This window comes from Lutra lutra, chromosome 9, assembly GCF_902655055.1.
Source record: "Lutra lutra chromosome 9, mLutLut1.2, whole genome shotgun sequence".
In the NCBI taxonomy this organism is placed as follows: Eukaryota; Metazoa; Chordata; class Mammalia; order Carnivora; family Mustelidae; genus Lutra; species Lutra lutra.
This window is the reverse complement of record NC_062286.1, coordinates 133,725,286-133,745,449: the sequence shown is the minus strand read 5'-3', so window position 1 is coordinate 133,745,449 and position 20,164 is coordinate 133,725,286. Positions and strand designations below refer to the sequence as shown.

The following is a 20,164-nucleotide window of genomic DNA, read 5'->3' as shown; positions in this document are numbered from 1 at the left end:
AGGATCTCACTGTAGTAGTTTCCCAACGTGCCCCTTCCTTCCCTCGCCGTCTCCCCGGGACCAGGCACATGTAATCATACTATTTGTTCACACAGCCACTGACGTGGTGAACTCCTTGATTCCTCATGACCCATGAGGTAGGAACCACCACTGCCTTCATTGTACAGGTGAGGAAACTGAGGCACCGAAATGTTCAGTCACCAACAGGGGACAGAGACAGGATGCAAAAGTAGGCCAGCAGGCTCTAGAACCATATTCTTGGTCATAATTACAGACACCGTTCTAACACAAGATGTGCCTGTCGCTCAGGCATAAAGGGCCTTCCTAATACAGGTGAATAGTTTATTGCTGACTTGTTTGGGGTTTTGTGAAGTTAGGCCTCCTCGGAGAAACCACCCAGCTCAACTTGGAGTGAGTACTTCTGGTGTCCCAGGCGCCATCGCCTTGAACCCTCCCAGTTGTGCGGGGCGGGCAGATACTGTCCCCATCTCACGGAGTAAGACAATGAGGCTGAGTCTTTGGCTCACTTGCCTGAGTCTACACTTGAGCTGGGATTAAAAGAGTCTCTACTCCTCAACCCAGCAATTCTCGGGGGGGGGGGGGGGGGGGGGCGCTATTCTCATCCCCAGGGGACACTTGGCACTATCTAAAGACCTCTTCGCTTATCTGGACTCAGGGGTGGGTTACTGGCATCGGGGAGGGGGAAGAGGTCCCCAAAGCCACCACACACCCCACTGTGGGCAGGACAGCCACCTCCCCGAAGAACTCTCCAGCTCGGAATGTCAACAGTGCTGAGGTTGAAAGCCCCGTTTCAACCCTAAGCTATGAATAAAAGCAGTGCCGGGATCTCAGTTTGAGGTTTCTAAATATTTTCCCCAAAGTCTTAAAATAACACGCCATGGCACGTCAACCGTGGCTATCTCTGGATGGGGAGTTGTATTTTCTTCTTTTGGCAAAACTGCGTTTTTCTAAATTGTCTTTGATGAATATGCATTAGTCTTGTAAAGAAGTTTCAGCTTTTTAGAGAAGCCCACGAGCTGTAAGTCGGAGAACCCTTCTGGGTTGCCATTTCGTTATCTGATGCTGAGTCCCAGGAAGGTGGGTCAGGGTCTAGGTCTGGCTCTGCCAGCTGGTGGGCCTCATCCTGGGACTTTCACCTCTTGGAACCTGCTTCCTCATCGGGGACGTGGAGACCATACCTTCTGCGTCTGCGCCTCGGTGACCTGCGTGCCCGAGCAGGGGCCAGGCACCGCGGAGCCAAGCATCTCACACGTGCGAGCTCTGTTCACCGCCCAAAAGCCCAAGCAGTTGGACACTGAACCAGAGGAAAGAGAGTAGCTTGCCCAAGCTCACGCACATGGTAGATGGTAGAACTGAGGCTAGAACCAAAGAGGTCTGCTTCCCGAAGGCTGTTCATTCTGCACGACCCCACTGCTCCGCTCATACCAGCCGGCAAGCTAAGGACTGGGCAACGGTGCTTCGGCTCTTGTGCTCCTGGGGGCACTTTGCACACACTGCCCTTGAAAGACAACTGAAGGATGCCACAGACAGCCAGCATCCTTGAGCTCCTTGAGCAGAAAGGGCTGTGTGGTATCCGTCTCACTCTCACCCTCTAGCCCCAAGGGGATCTGGGATGAACCAGCAGAGTGAGGAACTCCTGGAGGCTGCCGTCCTTTACACTCACCCACAGGGCCTTCAAGGCCAGGTTGGGCGGGCCCAGCCTTCCGTAGAAACAAGGCAGAGGGAGGTTCTGCTGACTGGAAAGGAGAGAAGGCAGCAGTGAGGCTCCAAGGCAGGGTGGAAGGGTTCTGTCTTCTTTCCACCTCTGTCTTATGAAGACATTACCCGCCCTCATCAGGCTGTGGGCCCAGCTCAGGGAGCCTGAAGCCCCGTCAGCTCCTGGCCCTTGGCCATGACCCCATGGAAGCTAGACTGCCAGAGACAACAGGTCTTTCAGTGTAAGTGTGTTTCATGCAATGTTTAGGACATCCTTATACTTAAGAAATCATTTGCTGTTTGTATGAAGTTCAAATTTAACTGGGCATCCCTCATCTTACAATGATGTCCTCCACCCTAAATGGAGGACAAGGGCTGAGAGCCACAGTGCTGGCCCTTATCATGACACTTCTATTCAGAGTGGGTCACTGTGACCCTTTCGTATTGGCGCTGAACCCTTCCTTACTGATTCAGCCTTTGCATCCTTTTAAAGGCACATTTTTTTTTTTGCCTCCTTTCCCTGCATAATATCCTCCCTTGGCTCTCCCATTAGCCAAGGCTAAAGGCTCAGCTCCTCAGCTAAGTCTGTTCTATGCCCTGCTGTGCCCCCAGGGCCTAGACACAGAGCTGTGCACAGAACGCTGGCCTGGCAGAATGAGCAGGGGCGCGGTCTCCAGGAGGATGGCCCCAGCTACCTCCAGCCTCATTGCCCATCCCTCCCTCCTCCCCTGGGACCCCCGCAGGGCCATGCCAAGCTTCTTCCACTCCCCACCATCACTTGCTTCTGAGCCCGACCCCCAGCCCTCCCAGCTCCTCCCCATTCTTGAATCTCAGCTTTCCTCTGACTTCTACCCTGAGTTCTGCAGTAGAAGGAGCGCCACCCACCCAGAGCACGCAGACGGCATGCTGGCAATGCTCGAAGCACCCTTGGAATGTGAACCCTCCTGACGTCAGGGTGACAAGGGTAGTTGCTGGTGCCAATCGCTTTTGACACTCAGTCAGGATGAGGCCAGAATCCCAGCCCATACTTGCACTAGCTCCCCTCTTCACTGCCTGTGTCGGGAACGTTCCCACCCCGCGCCAGGTTGTGTGTGCCTCCTTGCTTGTCTGAGCCCTCCACTGCCTGAGTGCTCTCCAAGGGGAGGGACCGGGGCTTATTCTCTGCAGAACCCCCCAGCACCTGTCACAGACCGTGTCTGATAATAAGATTATTGATCCACATGTATTAAGTGCTTCCTATGTTCCAGGCACTTTCTGAACATTTTACGTGTTTCACTCAATTCCCACGACAATCCTGTGAGTTGTGAGTAGAACTATTATGCCCACTTTACAGATGGAGGAGCTGAGGCACAGAGAGGTTAGAGTAGTAGCTCAAGTCTCACAGCCAGTGGCAGAGCTGGCAGCCAAACGTGGTGGTGTGGCTGAGTGAACAGAGGAGCTTTTCTGGAGACTTAACAAAGTCCTGAGAACGAAATGGTAAAATAGTAGGGGAGGGAGTGATTGTAGAAACAGGCACGAAGGGGCCCCACATGAGATCCCAGATCGGCTCTGGACAGGACATAATCCCCATCTCTAAAGGCCAGGTCAGCCACATTAATTCCCTTAAAGTATTCTGAGACCCTGAATACTTACCTAGTCCTTGATCCTGCTTCATACTAATAACAGACCATAGTAACAGTAGCTGATACTACAGAGAACGGGCCATCTGCCTGCTCCACGCATCCTCGGCCACCAAATTTCTGGCTCTTTCCCTCATTTTAGCAAGGAGGTTCAGAATAGTGAAGGGGCTCTGCCAAGGCCGTGTGACTCCTTGGTAACAGAGCTGGGATCTGAGAGCCAGCCTGTGCTTCTAACCACCATGCCCGCCCTGCCCTGATTTCACTGCCCCTTGAAACGAGGGCTTCCATCCACCAACAAGCGCTATTGCAAACTGCAGCAACGAAATTCAGTACAAGGCATGCCTCGGGGAGGGAAGGTCCCCCCAGCCCTCCACCTTTCTGTTTGTGCTGCAGAGCAAACATCCCTAGGGAGAGGCAATGACACAGCTCACAGCTTCCCTCTCTGTCCCCAGAATCAGCCCCGGGTCATGGGGAAGCTACAGTTTTTACCAAAAGGATCTCTAACAAAACTGATTTACCTCAATTACCCAGATAAGCCAACTGAAACAGAAGCTCATTCATTGCTTTTCTTTCATTAGCTAATGGCCAGTGAACACCTCCACTGGGTGCTGGGCACAGGAAGGTTATCAGGATCAAATCATAGCTTGGACTGGTGCAGGGAGAAAGTCAAGAAGATAGAAAAATAGATGCCTGGGCAATGCTGCACCAATGGCATCCATGCGGGGGTGGAGGGCCCACAGAAGTGCTCCATCCCAGCTGGGGAGAACAGAAAATAAAAGGTGAGATGAGGTCTGGAGGATGAGTAGGAATCAGCCAGGAGAAGTGGTGTGGGGAGGAAGGGGAGGGATCAGAGGGACAGCATGTGCAAAGGCCAGGGGGTCAGCATGAGGGAAGCCTGATCTGATGGCTAAATCCTCTCAGCCCCAGGGAGCATGGACTGTGCGATGGGAACTTGGGAAAGCCTGGGCAGGCAGGGTGCAGCCTTGAGGCTGAAGACAAGGGAAAGCCATGAAAGGCAGCTAGAGCCACATTTACTGCTCCTCATTGGCCCAGTGCTCCTTTCCTGGCTGCCCGCAGCTAGGTGGGGCCTTGTGAGTGCTTCTAGGAGTGGCCAATGGGCTGTGAGTGGAGCAGAAGTGAGATGTGTCCCTTCCAGGCCAAAGCATCTAAAATCCAGTGCATGGGACCTGCAGGCCTCCCTCTAGCCCCCTGCCATGGAGACCTTGGAGCTACACGCGCTAAGAGACAGAGCAGCTGGGGGGTCCAAGTTTGTTTACAGAAGCATGGGAGAGCGAGTCCAGCCGGACTACACCACAACACTGCATACTTGGTGACTCACGGTCAGGGACATGGTTGGTTAGACAGGCTTAATAGGTATCAAACAATAGCTGGATGAGAGATATTTAGGGCACTTGCCCTTTAGTAAGCACTTGCCAGTGAGGTCATGCCCACCGGGATCTAACTCCGGTCTCTGTTCCACAAGCTGAAATCTCCGTCTTGTACGCTGTGGTCACATGGCGACTGAGTAAGTGGTGGCATCAAGGGGACACTGGGGTGCCCCAAGGAAGCCTCAGGACTTTGCTACTGGTGGCCTAACGCACCCCAACAATCGGGCTTTACAAATGCGATCGATGGAGAGCGTACATGGCTAGCTCAGCCCAGGAGGATGGGTCCCACTGTTGACTCAAGAAAAAAGGCCAGCTGTCTCTGCCAGCGAGCTGTCATGTCCACCTGGGATAGGTTTGGAGCCTGAGAGACAGAGGAGCTGGAACTCAGGTTTTTGTATCTGTTCAGGCTGCGACCCCAGCCCCTCTCCTGCAGGTCACGGGCATTCCAGGTCCTTGTGAAAAACGGCACAGCCCCAGTGCCCGTGTCTGCAGCTGATCTGACACTAGCTGCTCCACTTTTCCCGTCTCCTTCCTGGAGCTCGATGTGCAGCCCCACGGCCATCTGCGAAGGGAGCTTTGCAGGCAGGCTTAATCATCACCAATGTCTTCAAGGGGCTGCTCCGGCCTCCCGTAAACCCAGCCCCAGCCCCGTGCCCTTGGTCCTCAGTCACTCTCCTTTCTGAGTCAAGAAATGAACTCTGAACCCAGCAGATCACACACTAGTTTCCTCAGTTTCTCATGATTACGTCTCATCGCACGGGCACTAATCTTAAATTCATAGATTGTGAGGATGATTTCGGAGGCAGTGGACCTGGAGCATTCATTCTCCAGATGGGAAGACTGAGGCCCAGAGAGGAGGTGGAGTCATGCTATGACTTCAAGTCAAAGCCAGAACCAAAGCCCAGGTCCCCGCGGTATAGAAAAATCTCTTAAACATAAAGTGAACACACAGTTTATGTACATGTAAGTATTAAGTGGAAGGTAGTTCCCTCTTGGTTTTGAGATGACATCACTAAGTGCTTGCAGTCAACTGGTATGTAAGGTAGAAACCGTACTGGAATCGGGTTGAATATTTAAAGATCTGATGGCCTCCCCTACCTTAGAAATCCAGAGACATGCCCAGCTGGGTCCTGTAGGTGAATAACTTTCTCTGGATTCCCCATCTCCTGGCCCTGCTGTCCTCCATGCGGCTGGTGGACGGGGTCTTCCTGAAAAGGGGCAGGACAGGCCTCAGCATCTTCAGGTTCACATCCAACCACTTCTACAAACCAGGGAGAAGAAAGAGCCTGCTGAAGGCCTAGGGCTCACCCACCCCCATCAGCTAACCGTGGCCCTTCCCTGACCCAAGCACCTGAAAAGCGCCAACCACCAGGTGCAGCGGTGGGAAGTGGGGCCGGGGCTCACAGAGCATCAGATGTCCACCGCAGTGAGGGCATTACAGTCCCTGTGTTTTGCCTATAGACCCAAAACCGGTGACCGCCACAGATGACTACACAGGTGAACGAACAAATGGTGTTTCAGAAACATTTACAGACCTGCCGACCCTTTAGTGTGTGCGCTCATGCTGCAAAGCCCCAGGGACCCCCTGATCTCACCGGACATTCTCCCACTCCCACCCAAGTGCCCTGCAAGATGCTGGACAAGCCCACAAGGTGCAAAAGGCAGGAAGTTACTTATTTCAATCATTCTAATGAATCAAGAAAGCCCTTGCCCAGTGCTGGCCCTAAGCTTCTCCCCTGAGCATTCCCCACCGTGACAGGATCCATCACTTCAGCAGCACGAGCACTACTGAAGAGTAAAGGACATAGGTTTCCAAATGCAACAGACACAGGTTCAAACCCCAGCTCTGCCCCTTAGTAACCAAGGGTCCTCCTGCACTCGTCCCCTCAGTGTCCTTATCCATAAGGTAGGTATAATCACAGAACCTACCTCAGGGTGTAAGGTGAGGGTCAGGTGATGTACAGAAGTCCCCGGCATAGTGCTTAGGACACTTCATGGTGGTGGGGGGGAGCACTATTAGCTCTTCTGGGTTCCTGTGGGCCACTCTTAACACAATGACATCCAACATACTTATCAGCACTTGCCCTGCAGGAAGCAGACCCCCTCTGGGGTCTACCTTGATAATAAGGAGTTGGGAAGAGGTCCAGAGCAGAAGGGCAAATCCGTGGGGCTCCCACCGTTTCCAAAGGACTTCTGCAAACATGAACTCATTTAATCCTCCCAGTGATCCTGACCTACACTATTGCTCCTTTTCTACAGACCAGGAAACCCCAAGGCTCAAAGTCCAAGCCATTTATTTGTCCAATTTATACAGCGAGGTGAACCCCAAATCAGTAGTCAACCCACAGTCTTTCCCATACAGGGCGGGAACCCAAGAACCTGCTCCCACTCGTGGAACCACACTCCCCCCACTCCCGAGAGAAACCCTCCAAACGCCGCAGAGAGAGGCTCACGTGCAGCTGGGTGCTAAGCTCCTCACAGCCCTTTTCCCCTATTAGGAAAGTCTGCCGCTTCCTGCTGTGACCCGGGACAAGCAACTAAGCCAGTCTGAGCGACCCGCCTGCTCTGCGGAGTTGGGTAACACGGGTGTCCTCCTCATAGGCTGCTGTGCTCTGTGGCAGGGCTGGAGGCCGCCTACCGCACCCCTCCTTCTCCGACCCGGGCCCACTCCTGTCTCAACGCAGATGCCCGGGATCTAGCCCTCTCCCGCCTTCAGAGGTGGCACATGACCCAGGTCCATCCAATCACGGTGCCCCAACCACCCACCTCAGTGATTGGGGCATGGGTGAGCACATGACCCAAAGGGGACCAATCCCGTCCCTGCAGGAACTTCATGAAAAGATCTCCCTTTGGGCGGGAGCAGCTGCGGCTGGCCGGCTGCTGGAGGCCACGCCCCCCGCTGGCTGCTGGGGGAGGAGTCAGAGCCACTGGTCCGGGCCGGAAGGGAGGTTCCACCAGAGGAGATTGAGATGCCCTTTCCAGAAGAAGCGGGAATGTGGGCTGGGTTGGCCAGAACCACGGGTGGTCATCACGGGCGGCAGCAGCAGCAGGTTGTAGGAACTGAGCTGACATGTTGCCAAAGAGACCACCGGTGTCCCGGGGATCCCAAAGTACTCGGGCTAACTCCCAGCTTCTGGAAGGAGGATCCAGGTCACAAAGCGATGTAAGGGCCCCAAGCAGTGCATGGAGTGTTTGAATTCACTGCCCAGCTTGGATGCGGGGCTCAAATGATTCGAGTTTTATTTGCAACTCGCCACTCTCTTGCTGATACTGTAATTAGTTTGTCAGGATACTTCTTTAGCGCCAGGCTTTGCTTCCGCCCGGCAGCCTCCTCGGGGCTTGGTAATAAACAGAAAGTTGGATGTAGATGCGCCCGGAGCAGCAGAACTGCGGCGGTGGGATTGCGGCAGCAGCTGTGTCTGTCTCTGCAGGTGCCCCTCCGTCACGTGTCCCCTGCTGCCCTTCGGCAGCACTGGCTACAAATGCCCTCATACAGCCATCTATCTGCCTTTCACCAGCACCACACCTGCCAGGCCAACTCGGCACCTGGGCCTGTCCTTCCTCTCTCCTCAGTCTTCCTCCCAGCTCCGCACTCAGCTCCCCCATCCTTTTCTCTCACCATCCTCCCTACTACTGTTACTGTTAGTAAGTCTTAATATCTAGTAGTTGAAGTTCTCCAACTTTGCGATCTTCCTTGAGATTGGGTTGGTTGTTCCTGGATATTTACATTTTCATATAAATTGAAGAAGCAGCTTCTCAGTTTACACCCTCACACACCCCTGTTGAGAATGTGAGGGACCATACTGTACCTGTAGGTTAATTTGAGGATAATTCAATTCACCAATATACCATATATTTCCATTTATTTATGTCTTTTAATATTTTATAGTTCCCTGTATAGATTCTTACACATCTTTCATTAGATTAATTTCTAGGTATTTGATTTTTAATACTGTTACAGTGTTGTTTTAAAACTTCATTCTATGATTGTTTCTTGCTGCTATATAGAAAATCAATTGATTTTTGTATGTTGACTTTGTATCTAGGAACTTTAATAAAATTCATTCATTTATCAGTAATTTATCTGCATATTCTTCGGATGTTCCAATTACTCAAATAAGACATCTATTTATGGTCTTATTTCTTCCTTTCCAATTCTGATACATTTTCTTTCTTTCTCTTGCTTTATTTTACTGACTAGGACCTTAATACAACTGTGTATCAGCCTTGATACAAAGATCCTTTCAACTTTTCACCGAGTTTTTTTATAGATACATCCAATCAGATTAAAGAGGTTCCCTTCTATGGGGCACCTGGGTGACTCAGTTGGTTGGGCAGCTGCCTTTGGCTCAGGTCATGATCTCAAGGGTCCTGGGATAAAGCCCTGCATCAGGCTCCCTGCTCAGCAGAGAGCCTGCTTCTCCCTCTCCCTCTCCCTCTGCCTGCTTCTCTGCTTGTGCTCTCTATCTCTCTGTCGAATAAATAAATAAAGTCTTAATAAAAAATAAAGAGGTTCCCTTCTATTCTTAGTTTGGTAAGAATTTTTAATGAACGGATGCTGGAATTTATCAAAGGCATTTTCTGCTTATATTGAAATAGCATAATGATGTTTATGTCTTTATCCTGTTAATATGAGAAATTGCATTAGTTGATTTCAAATGTTCAACCATGTATTTCTCAAATAAATCTGCTTGGTCATGACACATTACTTTTTAAACTATCATTAAATTTGATGTGCTGATATGTTTAAAATGTTTGCCCCATGTTCAAAAAGGAGATCAGCCTATAATTTTTCTTTCTTGTAATATTATCAGATTTTATCAAAGTTATAGCCTCATAAAATGAGTAAGGAAGGACTTCTTGTATTCTCCCGAAGAATTTTTGATATTTGTATTCTTTAGGTGTTTCAAATATCTTAGCCAGTGAAGCCATCTGGACCTGAAGTTTTCTTTGTGAAATGGTTTTATTTATTTATTTTTAAAGATTTTATTTATATATTTGACAGACAGAGATCACAAGCAGGCAGAGAGAGGGCGGGCAGGGGAGGGGGGGCGGAGCAGGCTCCCTGCTGAGCAGAGAGCCTGACGAGGGGCTCAATTCCAGGACCCTGGGATCATGACCTGAGCTGAAGGCAGAGGCTTTAACCCACTGAGCCATCCAGGCCCCCCTGTGAAATGGTTTTAAATGATAAATTCAATTTCTTCTTAGGTAAAAGACTCTTGAACCAGGAAGGACCCGGCTAAGTTGGGGCCAGATGGTCAGCTGCCTGAAATGCAGCTCCTGTATCACAAACGTGTTCCTTTGGATTTGGTTCATCATTCCACAGTGATTCCCATCTCAAATATAAACACTCTTTGAGGAATTGAGCCTCTTCCCTAGCCTCCCTGTTGCCTGCCCCCCACGACTGAACAGAGACCAGTGTGAACATCAGAACAGAGAGGTGAGAACGTGAGAACTTTCCGTTGGGTGTCTGATACTCAAGAGAGTGGAAATAATTTTGTAGAAAGATTCAGAGGCATTTTTCCTAAGCATCACTAACCAATTTCTCTGGGCCCTAAACCTTGATAAAGGATGACCTAAAACTCACCAACAAGGGGGCGAACTCTGTCCTTTTCAAAAGCTTCCTGAGTTCCTAAAGTGAAGGCCACCGATTAGATCAGGACAAATTGCTGGGGGAAAAAAAAAAAAAAAAGAGGAAGGTTTGCACATGTAGCAGCTGTGAGGTGACAAGGAAAGCTGATGGTCTTGCTGGTTACACTTGCCTGAGATGAATGACTTTTATTAGCCTCATGCCACTGAGACAGAATCACCCACCCAGCTCCCAGCCCGAGTTTAATTTCACATCATGCAGCTTTCATAAATGAGCGATTGGGAACAATATTTATCAGGGCAATCTTTTTGTACACATAGCCACCAAACCCAGGCAACATTTTTCTTCTTTAATTTCCATCTTGTGCTTCCTGCAGAAACAAGTCTGCATGAAGGAGCCAAGGCAGGAAACATGCATGTTTCTTCCAGAAACACCCTGTTGGAAGAGATGGAAACTCAGCAGAGGGGCCGAAGAGGTAAGGGGGTTGCCCCAGGGCCCAGGGTCAATGGGAAGGTGCATTTTGTTTGGAACAAGTGATGTGGTTGTTTTTTTGTTTTTCTTTTAATGTTTGAACTACAGAAAAAATCAGGGAATTAACATAAAAATCCAGCTGTGTGGCTTCTCTTGAAAAATCAGCTCTGATCACACTGGTGGGCAAGAGGGTGACAATCGGGTGGCAGGGAAATAGGCGTGGCACACACTCTCCAGTTTGCCTTCCTGTGTACTTCACTCATGTCTGGTCATGTCTATCGAGGGATCAGCTCATTTGCACCAGATGGTTCTGGTCTTCAAACTGCAAATCCCACATCTTCAGAACCGTCCCAGTCCCAGACCACCCAAGACAGTTGGCCGTCTAAGATACCTACTTGGCCTTGATCAACAGAGCAGATGAAATTCACATGGTGCGTGTTACATGCTAAGCAGAGTTCTGGGCATTTTAACCAGATTAACTCACTTAATCCTTAGGCCAGTACTCTATCCATCCCCATTTTACAGGTGAGAAACCAAGGCACAAACAACAGGAATCATACACAGCCTGGGGGACTCCACTATGAGTTGGGACTTCATCGTTTTTCCCTAGATGGGGTCTCTAAGCCAGGTGAGCCGAGACTCCGTATCTTAGGCTCTTGGGAGAGAAGTAGGCACATGACCTGTTTCTTATCCACTTGTCACTTCGGCTTTCTTTGTAGCAGATGCTGTTCTTTGCATATTCAACAGCTAGTCCCCACCCCTCAATTTTTTGTAGGGCCCAACATGTTCAGGGTAGGTGGTACTTTTGCCAGCCCCAAAGAGTGAATGGAGATGGTCCCCAGCATGCTTATTTTACTCTCCTTTCCTTGGTTTAGGACATGGTATGCAGCCCAGTTCTGAGCAATGAAATGCAAGAAGAGATATGGGGAGGTTTTTATTCCTCAGGTTTTTATTCCCTGATAAAAGTAGTGACAAGAAGGAGGCCTTCACCAACTTCCTGCTTTAATGAGATTGTATGAAGATGTGATGCTTGGAGCTATGGCAGCCATTTTGTGACCTAGGGATAAGCCTAAGGATGGAAAGTCAATGGATTCAGGATGGTAGAGCAGGAATGTAGAAAGAGCTTCAGTCCCTGATGACAGAATTAAGCCACCAAACCACCTGTGGACTAACCCTCCCCCAGATTCCTTTAGGTATTACTTAGGACACTGTAAGTTTATTATATTGTTACTTGCAACCAAACATATCCTAACTGATATACTATGGAAACCTCAAGGACCCCTTTACTGTTCCCATAAAGTCTAGCGCAGCCTACTCCCTATTTTCCTTCTCTCTGGGCTTCACCCCTATTTCATAGGGACTTCCAAGGTTAGGGGGGCAGCTCCTAAGTATGAGGCATCCCCAGACCTAGTCTGACCATGACTCCCCATTGAAGAAAAAAGAGAGAGAGAGAAAGGAATTGGTTGATAAGCCAAAAGCTCACCATGCAGAAAAGAGACAATTCAAGAGAAGGGACGGTTCCCCCCCACTTTACTTGGTGAGTGATGTGTTGACTGCCTACAAGAGCCAAGAACTGCCCCGTTTCCAGCCCCTTCATGCCCCCTGAAAGCATCTCTCCTTCATTACTGTGCCTTCAGGTCCTGGCTTTGACACTGACTCCCTGTGTGGCTTTAACAAGGCCCCTCGCCTTTCTGGGTCTCAGTTTCCCCATCCTTAGGGTAAAGATGAGGACAGTTCTAACCTCATAGTGCCTTTGTGATGATTGTAATAAGATGATGATTGTAATGTTTCCAACAGAGCTCCAGGCACATAGAAACACTCTGCAGATGCTTGTGGTTACCTTTGTCATCAGGGTGGGAAGTGGGGCAAGAGAGGACCCATGCACCCATTGCTCTGTTTGCTGGTAAGGGACCTAAAACTCTGAGAGGGGCAACCTGCTTTTCCAAAGTCACCCAAATAATAAGCAAATAATTAAATCTGATTTTTCAACGCAGATTTGTCCAAATTCAAACCTCTTCCCCAGAGTGGGGTATGATTTTGAAGTAGGCGATAAGGACAAGGGAAAACTGAGAATGTTCATTCATATCTGGGACCCTAATGATAAAGAAAAGTAAGGCAGGCCACATGTTTTTACTGAGGCTTTTGATTAAGGACAATCACCCTTGGTGAGAAAATTCAACCGCTTCCAGCATATCGAGAAGGTTAGCCCCTAATGGCAAAGAAATGAAATATCCACCCAGCTACTGCCAGATGGTCTCCGAAGCCACCAAACCACAGGACTTGATTATGGGACAAGAATAAGGTCTCAGGCCCCAGACTGGAGAACAACATTCAATTGATTCTCCAATGACTTCAAATTAACTGTGAGCCAAACCAGGCAGTTAGTTGTATAATCATAGATCTTTTTGTGGTCTTAATTAAATTTCCTCTAGTCGAAATACACTTTGAGATTTTCAGAAGAAAGACATAATACTTGGGAAATGCATCTAGATCTCAACTCTGTGTATTGTGTAATTAGAGTTCAGGTCAGCTCTCCCCAGCCCCCGCAGCATGGATAAGCACTCTTTTGTTGGAGGGTAATTATTGATCATTATCATTAGCAACATCCTCATAACATCTACATTCCCACTGCCCTGTGGATTCCCACCCGTCCCCTACAAGGCAGCAAGCTACAGCCCCTGGGCCCAATGTGGCCGCAGCTTGTTTTCGTAAATAAAGTTTGGGAACACGGCCACCTCGTTCATTTACATATTTCTTCTGGCTGCTTTCAGGTGACAACATTAGAGGGAGACCTTACGTGGCCGGCGAAGTCTGAAATGTCTGTTCTCTGGTGCTTCACAGAAAACGTTGGCTGACCTTAGCACAGCGTGAAGGACACCTGCTGAAGGACGTTGTTGGCCACACCCAAGGGGTGACATCACCCAGAAGGCCATAGGAAGCTGCTGAAGGATCTGGAGGTGGACGTCCAGTGGCCTCTGCTGTCAGCCAGCAGCCCCACCCCATCCCCTCCTCATCCCTTCTAGCTGGACAAGGCTGTTTAGTGCAAACACCTGTGAGTCTACCCACCGGCTGTCTTTGGCCTTGCCAGCCCATCCTGCTGGGGAGCAGGACTGTTCAAGTGCCATGGGGGCAGTCCCCTTCCCAACAGGTGGAAGCCCTCAGCCAGCGACAGCCAGGGAGGGTGCGTGTCCATACCCCAGCTCCCCTTCCCGCGCTGTTCCCAGGGCTCCCAGCAGGACTGAGCTCTTGTTGCCCACACAGGAACAGTAACTGCCCCACGATAGACCTTGTCTTGTCCTCTGTCCCTTCCCCACTTCCCATGGTGTCAACTGGGGTGGCCTTGCACCCATAGCCTTGCAACAAGGTCTGCTTCTGGGGGAAACCAAGCCAGACAGCTGGATCCTCACTGAAGAAAGATCACCCGGGTTGCACCTCAGAGAGAGCATTCCGTGGGTCCCAGGGAATCTGGTGACTGTGGTCACAACTGGCACCTTCCGCACGGCCCCCAGGCATCTGGGGCTCTGCCTTCTCACTCACCTCAATGCCCCCCCACCCCCAGCCAATCAACACCAAAGCCAGAGCAGCGTCTCTTCTGAATGTTTCACAAATCTGTCTACTTCTGCACCCTTCCACTGCAGCGGCCCTGAGCCCAGTGCCTGTCCTCTCTCACTCGAACCACCAACTATACGCTAACCTCCTCTCTGAGCTGCCTGACTCTGCCCTTGTCTTCAGGACAGCAGCCAGACTGGTCCTGTTCCTCCCCGCTCACTTCCTGCCATGGCCCCCACCTAGCTCAGAATAAAACCCAATGCCTCCCTATGCTCTAGAGACATAGATGATCTGCCTGCGCATCACTACTCTGACTCTATCCCCTGTCACTCACTCCACTCCTTGCTGGTTCCCAAACACACCAGCAATACCCCAGGATCTTTGCACATGCTTCCTCTCCCTGGAACACTCTTCCTCCAGACGTAGGTTGCTTGTCACCTCAAGTCGTTCAGTTCTGCTCAAAGATCCCCTTTCCAGCAAGACTGTCTCTGGCCATCCTATTTTAATTGCATGTCCCCTCCTGACATGCAACACTCCCTCCCTCCCTCAGTTTCTCTCCACAGCACTGACCACCCTCTGGCCTGAGGATGGCTTTTACCTGCTTCCTTTGCTTAGCGTGCATTCCCGCCCTGCACCAGAATAAGAGCTCCATGGGCGCAAGCAATTTCATTTGTTTTGTTCACTGCAACATCCACGAAGCCCAGCACTGTCGTGAAGTATCTTGAGGAAAAGAGACCCATTTTGTTCAAATGACAGCAAACCACATTTGAACTTGAGCAAATGTAATTCTCTGCTTCAGCTCAATATTTCCAATGAAGATTTTTGAGAAACAAAATCAGATTTTCAGTGACAGGAGTGCACTGGAACACATACCACAGCTGGGCAGAGTGAACGTGTTACATGGAAGTTGCCATTTCTGGGCCACCCTCGAGAGCCAAACTGGGGACTCACAGTCTGTATGAACCCAAGAACGGAAGTAGACCTTTTAGCACGAGGCAGGACAGAAAGGGCTTTTTTTTTTTTTTAAGATTTTGTTTATTTGACAGAGATCACAAGTAGTCAGAGAGGCAGGCAGAGAGAGAGAGGAGGAAGCAGGCTCCCCGCCGAGCAGGGAGCCCGACGTGGGGCTCAATCCCAGGACCCCGAGATCATGACCCAAGCCAAAGTCAGAGGCTTTAACCCACTGAGCCACCCAGGCACCCCTCGACAGAGAGGGCTTTAAACAAGATCCAAAAGGAGCGCCTGGGTGGCTCAGTGGGTTAAGCCTCTGCCTTCAGCACAGGTCATGATCTCAGGGTCCTGGGATTGAGCCCCACGTCGAGCTCTCTGCTAGGTGGGGAGCTTGCTTCCTCCTCTCTCTCTGCCTGCCTCTCTACCTACTTGTGATCTCTGTCAAATAAATAAATAATTTTTAAAAAATAAATAAACAAGGTCCGAAAACCGTGTGTTCCCAGGGACTCACTGAATAGGAAGAAATAATGACCCAGCTCTCAGGAATGTCCACTTTTTGAACTAGAAGAGATTTTAGACACCACCTAGAGCACCTAGTATTCTGTAAACCTGGGCCAGGAGATGGTTTTAAGAGTTCAAGAGTCCAGCAGTAAGTGACATTGTATCCACCTATTAAGAAAAGTATTTCCTTTAATATGTCTAATTATTTACAAATTGCATATGGATGCCCCTCTTAAATTAAATTATGCAAATTAAAACACATGCAAAAAACCTAAAATCAATGTTCTCAGGTTTTCTCCCCACACCCTGCTCCCTCTACCCCGCACACCCCAGCCATGTGACCCACCTTGCCAAGGAACCTGGGGCCAGCAAAGGACAAGCTCACCCCTGCAAAGTAATTATACAGGGGGTGAGTGTCCAGACAAGGAAAGAGGGTGTTTTCTTGTGCAGGAAAATAGGCCAGGGCAGTTGGGGACATCCTTGAGAAACCGAGAAGCTGAGCCCCAAGTAGACTGACAAGGAGGCAGGAAGTCCCCAGGAACAGTGTCCTGTGGGCTCCCAGCTCTCACTCCTGCCCCTTCTGGGGAGGAGGAGGGGACGAGAGCAGAGAGCCAGGAAGTCTGAGATGCCTGCTCAGTGCCCCTTGTCCTGGACCAGCATTCTGGCCCAGCCTGGGTAACTCCCTCCCATCTTCAAGTCGCCCTGAGGGTTTTTCCTAATTTCCCATCCTGTGTTCAAGGAAGCCTGCACATCCCAGCAAAGCTTCCCATTGCCCCTGTCTGGTGAGGAGCCGGCTTCACGTTAACTTGAAGGCTGCCCTTTGGTGTGTGTATGGAATGTGGAGATACAGCCTGAAGGTTGGGGTTAGGGTTTAGGGGCCTCAGCAGTAGGTCTATGGGGCCCGGAAGGCTTAAAGGGGACCTGCCGCTTACAGAAAGAGACACAGGAAAGCTGGATAAGTATCTGTGAGACGAGCAAATGCAAGAATGGATGAATGAATGAATATTAGCGCCACTGTTTTCGGAACAAAAATAATCATAACAGCAGGAGCTCGGTTTTGTTATTTCAAATTCTGACAACAACCACACAGCAGAGATCATTTTTTCTGACACGACACTGATGCTCAGAGATGCCTCCTCCTACCCCCGCAGTTGGTAAGCGGCAGAGCTGGGACCCAGCCCTCCGCCGCCTGACTCGGGACAACCTGCCCATCCTCTCTGCCACTGGCTTCAATCTGGGGACCGGAAGGGGATCCGGTGACCCGGTCAGCTCAGTCACCTGATCCTCGAATGCCATCTCCTGCATCGCAGTCACCCGTTGACCCAGAACCTGCCCACGTATCTCCAGGGATGGGGCTCCCACTCTTACCTTTAGAGAACTGGAAAATTCTTGATTTGGAGCTTTAATTGGTCTCCTGTGACCTTGCCTATGTGTTCTACTCTCAGGAGCTTTAGAAAACAGGTCTATTCTTTTCAGATATATGGCTGTGTGCGTATTTTGATAGGAGACTGATAGATAATATGATGTTATTCTATCTTGATAGGATATTTACATATAATTAAGATTAATGAAATGCTTACTATGTGCCAGACACTTAACAGATATCCCACTTAACTGCTCCTAACACCATTATGAACTTGAGATTGTCAGATGCCCTTCTTCAGGTCAGAACTCCAAAGTTCAGAGAGCCTGTATTGACTGCCCAGAGCCCCACAGATAAAACACAGAGCAGCCTTCACGCCCACGCCCAAGGTGACCTTGGCCCCCTGCCCTCAGCCACCATATATCCTTGCACCTTCCCAGGCCTAGAGGCTGGTTCTTTGCCTCCAAGGAAATTCCACTCGTGTTATTCAAATAATCATTTTCTCCTTAAAGTAAATTTAGGAAGCATCAAATTCACCCATAGTACCATCACATACAGATAATGATTATTAATACTTTCATATATAATATATACACATTCATATATATGTATATACATACATCATATATATACATTTTTCATATATATATATATATATACCCACACACATATATATAATCTGTCTGTAGGCAGATGGTTTTGTTTTTCACAAAACCGAGATCATACTACGCTTGTTACTTTGTCACCTTATTTTCTACCCAACAATATATCTGGAACATCTTTCCATAGCAACAGAAAGTTGTGCTTTCTGTTCAATTTTATAACTGCTTAGAATTTTGCCACGTGTAGATACCAAAGTATATTTAACTAGCTACCTCTTGTCGGGCATCAAATTTTCTCCAAATATAAACCCGCCAGCACACTTCCGGGCACTACTTCTTTGTGTACATTTCTCACTGCCTCGAAGGTTACTGCCCAGAAGGAAAATTGTTGGGGTTGAAGGTCATGCCCCGCCCTAAGGCCTCAGGGGACGCCTGCTGCTCCTCCCGGCAGCTGGGAGAGGGCCTGTTTCCTCCCCACAGCCCACATGGAGTATTACCTTTTTAAAAATCGTGGCCGATTTATTAGCCAGGGGGGAAAAAACAATAAAACTGCATCTGGTTTTAATGTGCTTGTGTTTCATTACCAGTGAGATTGGATTTCTTCCAATATCAGACAGTGGCGGTGTGTCCTCCGCATCCGTAATGTCAGGACAGTGTCTCGGAGGGCACAAAAGGCCCCAGGTGGGCTTCCAGCGGGCATAGGATTTGGAAGCATTGGCCGAGGGGGTCTCTGCTGGAGGGGTCCACTGGTCCCAGCAGGCACGCTGCCCCGCTGCCAGGGCCCTAAACGGTCTCAGAGGTCCATGGACACCGGATGAAGATTCCTCTAGCCCAGACGCCCCAGGGTGGCATTCAGCCCTCAGCTTTGTCCACTCTGCCTCCGCCAAGGCTCAACTCTGTGGCCATCAAACAAGTACTCGGTGCCAAGCCGGCTCCTGCCCCAGCTCCTCACCTCCTCCCTGCACTGGCCCAGAACAGCCAAGAAACTCTCCTGCGCCCCCAGGGAAGGCTGCTGGTGCTCAGCTGTCCCCGGGCCTGGGGAGTCTGGGGGGCTGGCGGGCTGTGTATAAAAACACTGGTATGGTTTTTCGCTTCCCTCCCTGACAGTTGTCTCAAAGCCAAGAGGTGGGGAAGATTCAGCTGTGCCATCTATTTGCTCACAAGGCTGCTGAACCTGAGCCATTTTACAAACTCCAGAAATACTTCTCGCTTCTGTGCTCTGCACCGTGAAGGGAGTGACAGTGACAGACCAGCCCCATGGAGTGATGCTGTGAGAGCCACGGGTCAGGGCACTAGGTCTGGCCGTGTCCATCTGCCCAGCATCTCTCCGCCTTCCATGGAAACAGCTGCTCTCACCCCTCCCTGCCTCACCCCTCATCCTCTACTTCCCATGCCCCCACCTCTGGTCTGGGGCATAGGCTGGGCTCTGGACCAGGTTCAAGTCCCATGCTGCCAGGGACCAAAGATGTGACTGACCTTCTCGGAGCTCAGTTTGCTCGTCAGTAAAATGGAGTAATGATACCTGCCTCGCCAGGTTGTTCTGGAGATTTGATGAGGACACATCGGTTTACACCATTTTGGAAATGATTATGGAGAGGCCATTAGGTTTGTAGGGTCCAGCTACTGCTGGGATGACTGGGTGCGCTCCGGTGTAATCACCCCCCAAATGCAAGCCAACGAGGGGGAAGCTTACCAAGAGATTCTAGCTATTTGATCTCCCTGCCGTGCCCAGGCCCTTCTGTGGCCTCCGATATGGGCTCTGACACCAGGTACGTGATCACTGATACTTGTTGGCTTGAACAGAAATAACGTATGTATGAAGCTTCCAGTTTCTTTTAGCTTGCAGCAGCTCAGCAGTCCCTAGCTGGCGGCCGCATCTTGTCTTCCATCCATCCATTCTGCAACCATCGGGGAGCCCCAGGTGCCCAGTCCCACGCTGAGGAAATCCCAAGAGGAGCAAGCAAGGACGCCATTGCAAGGTGACCGTCATGCAGAAGGCGGCAAACAGGGACACCCTCACCTACTACCACTACTAGACAGACAGACATGGGCCACACCATCTGTGACAAGGGAACTCTTCCCCACCACCCAAGCAGCAACGGGCCCAGAATGCTCAGGACTTGGGCAATGCCTACCGGCTTCCTGAGTCTGTCCCCGTGTCCCCATGTCACACTCTGTGTGGGAGAGGTGCTTCTACAGAGGGGCCATCCAGCTGAGAAGGAAGGGGGGCCGGGAGGCAAGCCCGGAGCATTCTTACCACTGAGCTCTGCTGCCTGGCCCTGGGGGAAAGGGAGAAAGAGAAGAAGGAAAACAAAGGAGGAGAGGGAGGACCCAAAGGCCTAAATAAAGAATGGCACATTCTCTCCCACACACCCATTTTGAACAACCCTGTCTCCCTTACAGTAAAGTTAACT

At 50.2% G+C, this 20,164-nt stretch overlaps 1 long non-coding RNA gene across 4 annotated transcripts in view; it reads right to left on the bottom strand.

Moving 5' to 3' along the window:
• Positions 1-14,493, bottom strand: part of LOC125108647 (uncharacterized) — a 67,976-nt gene extending 53,483 nt beyond the window's left edge. For 3 of the 4 annotated variants that reach the window (XR_007129981.1, XR_007129979.1, XR_007129982.1), the window contains exons 1-2: positions 14,479-14,493; positions 5,822-5,981 (exon numbers count right to left, since the gene is read on the bottom strand). This is a non-coding gene — a long non-coding RNA (uncharacterized LOC125108647). Of the gene's footprint in view, positions 1-5,821; positions 5,985-14,478 lie in introns of all 4 variants that reach the window. The other variant, XR_007129980.1, reaches the window with a different exon arrangement.
• Between the last annotated feature and the right edge of the window lie 5,671 nt (positions 14,494-20,164).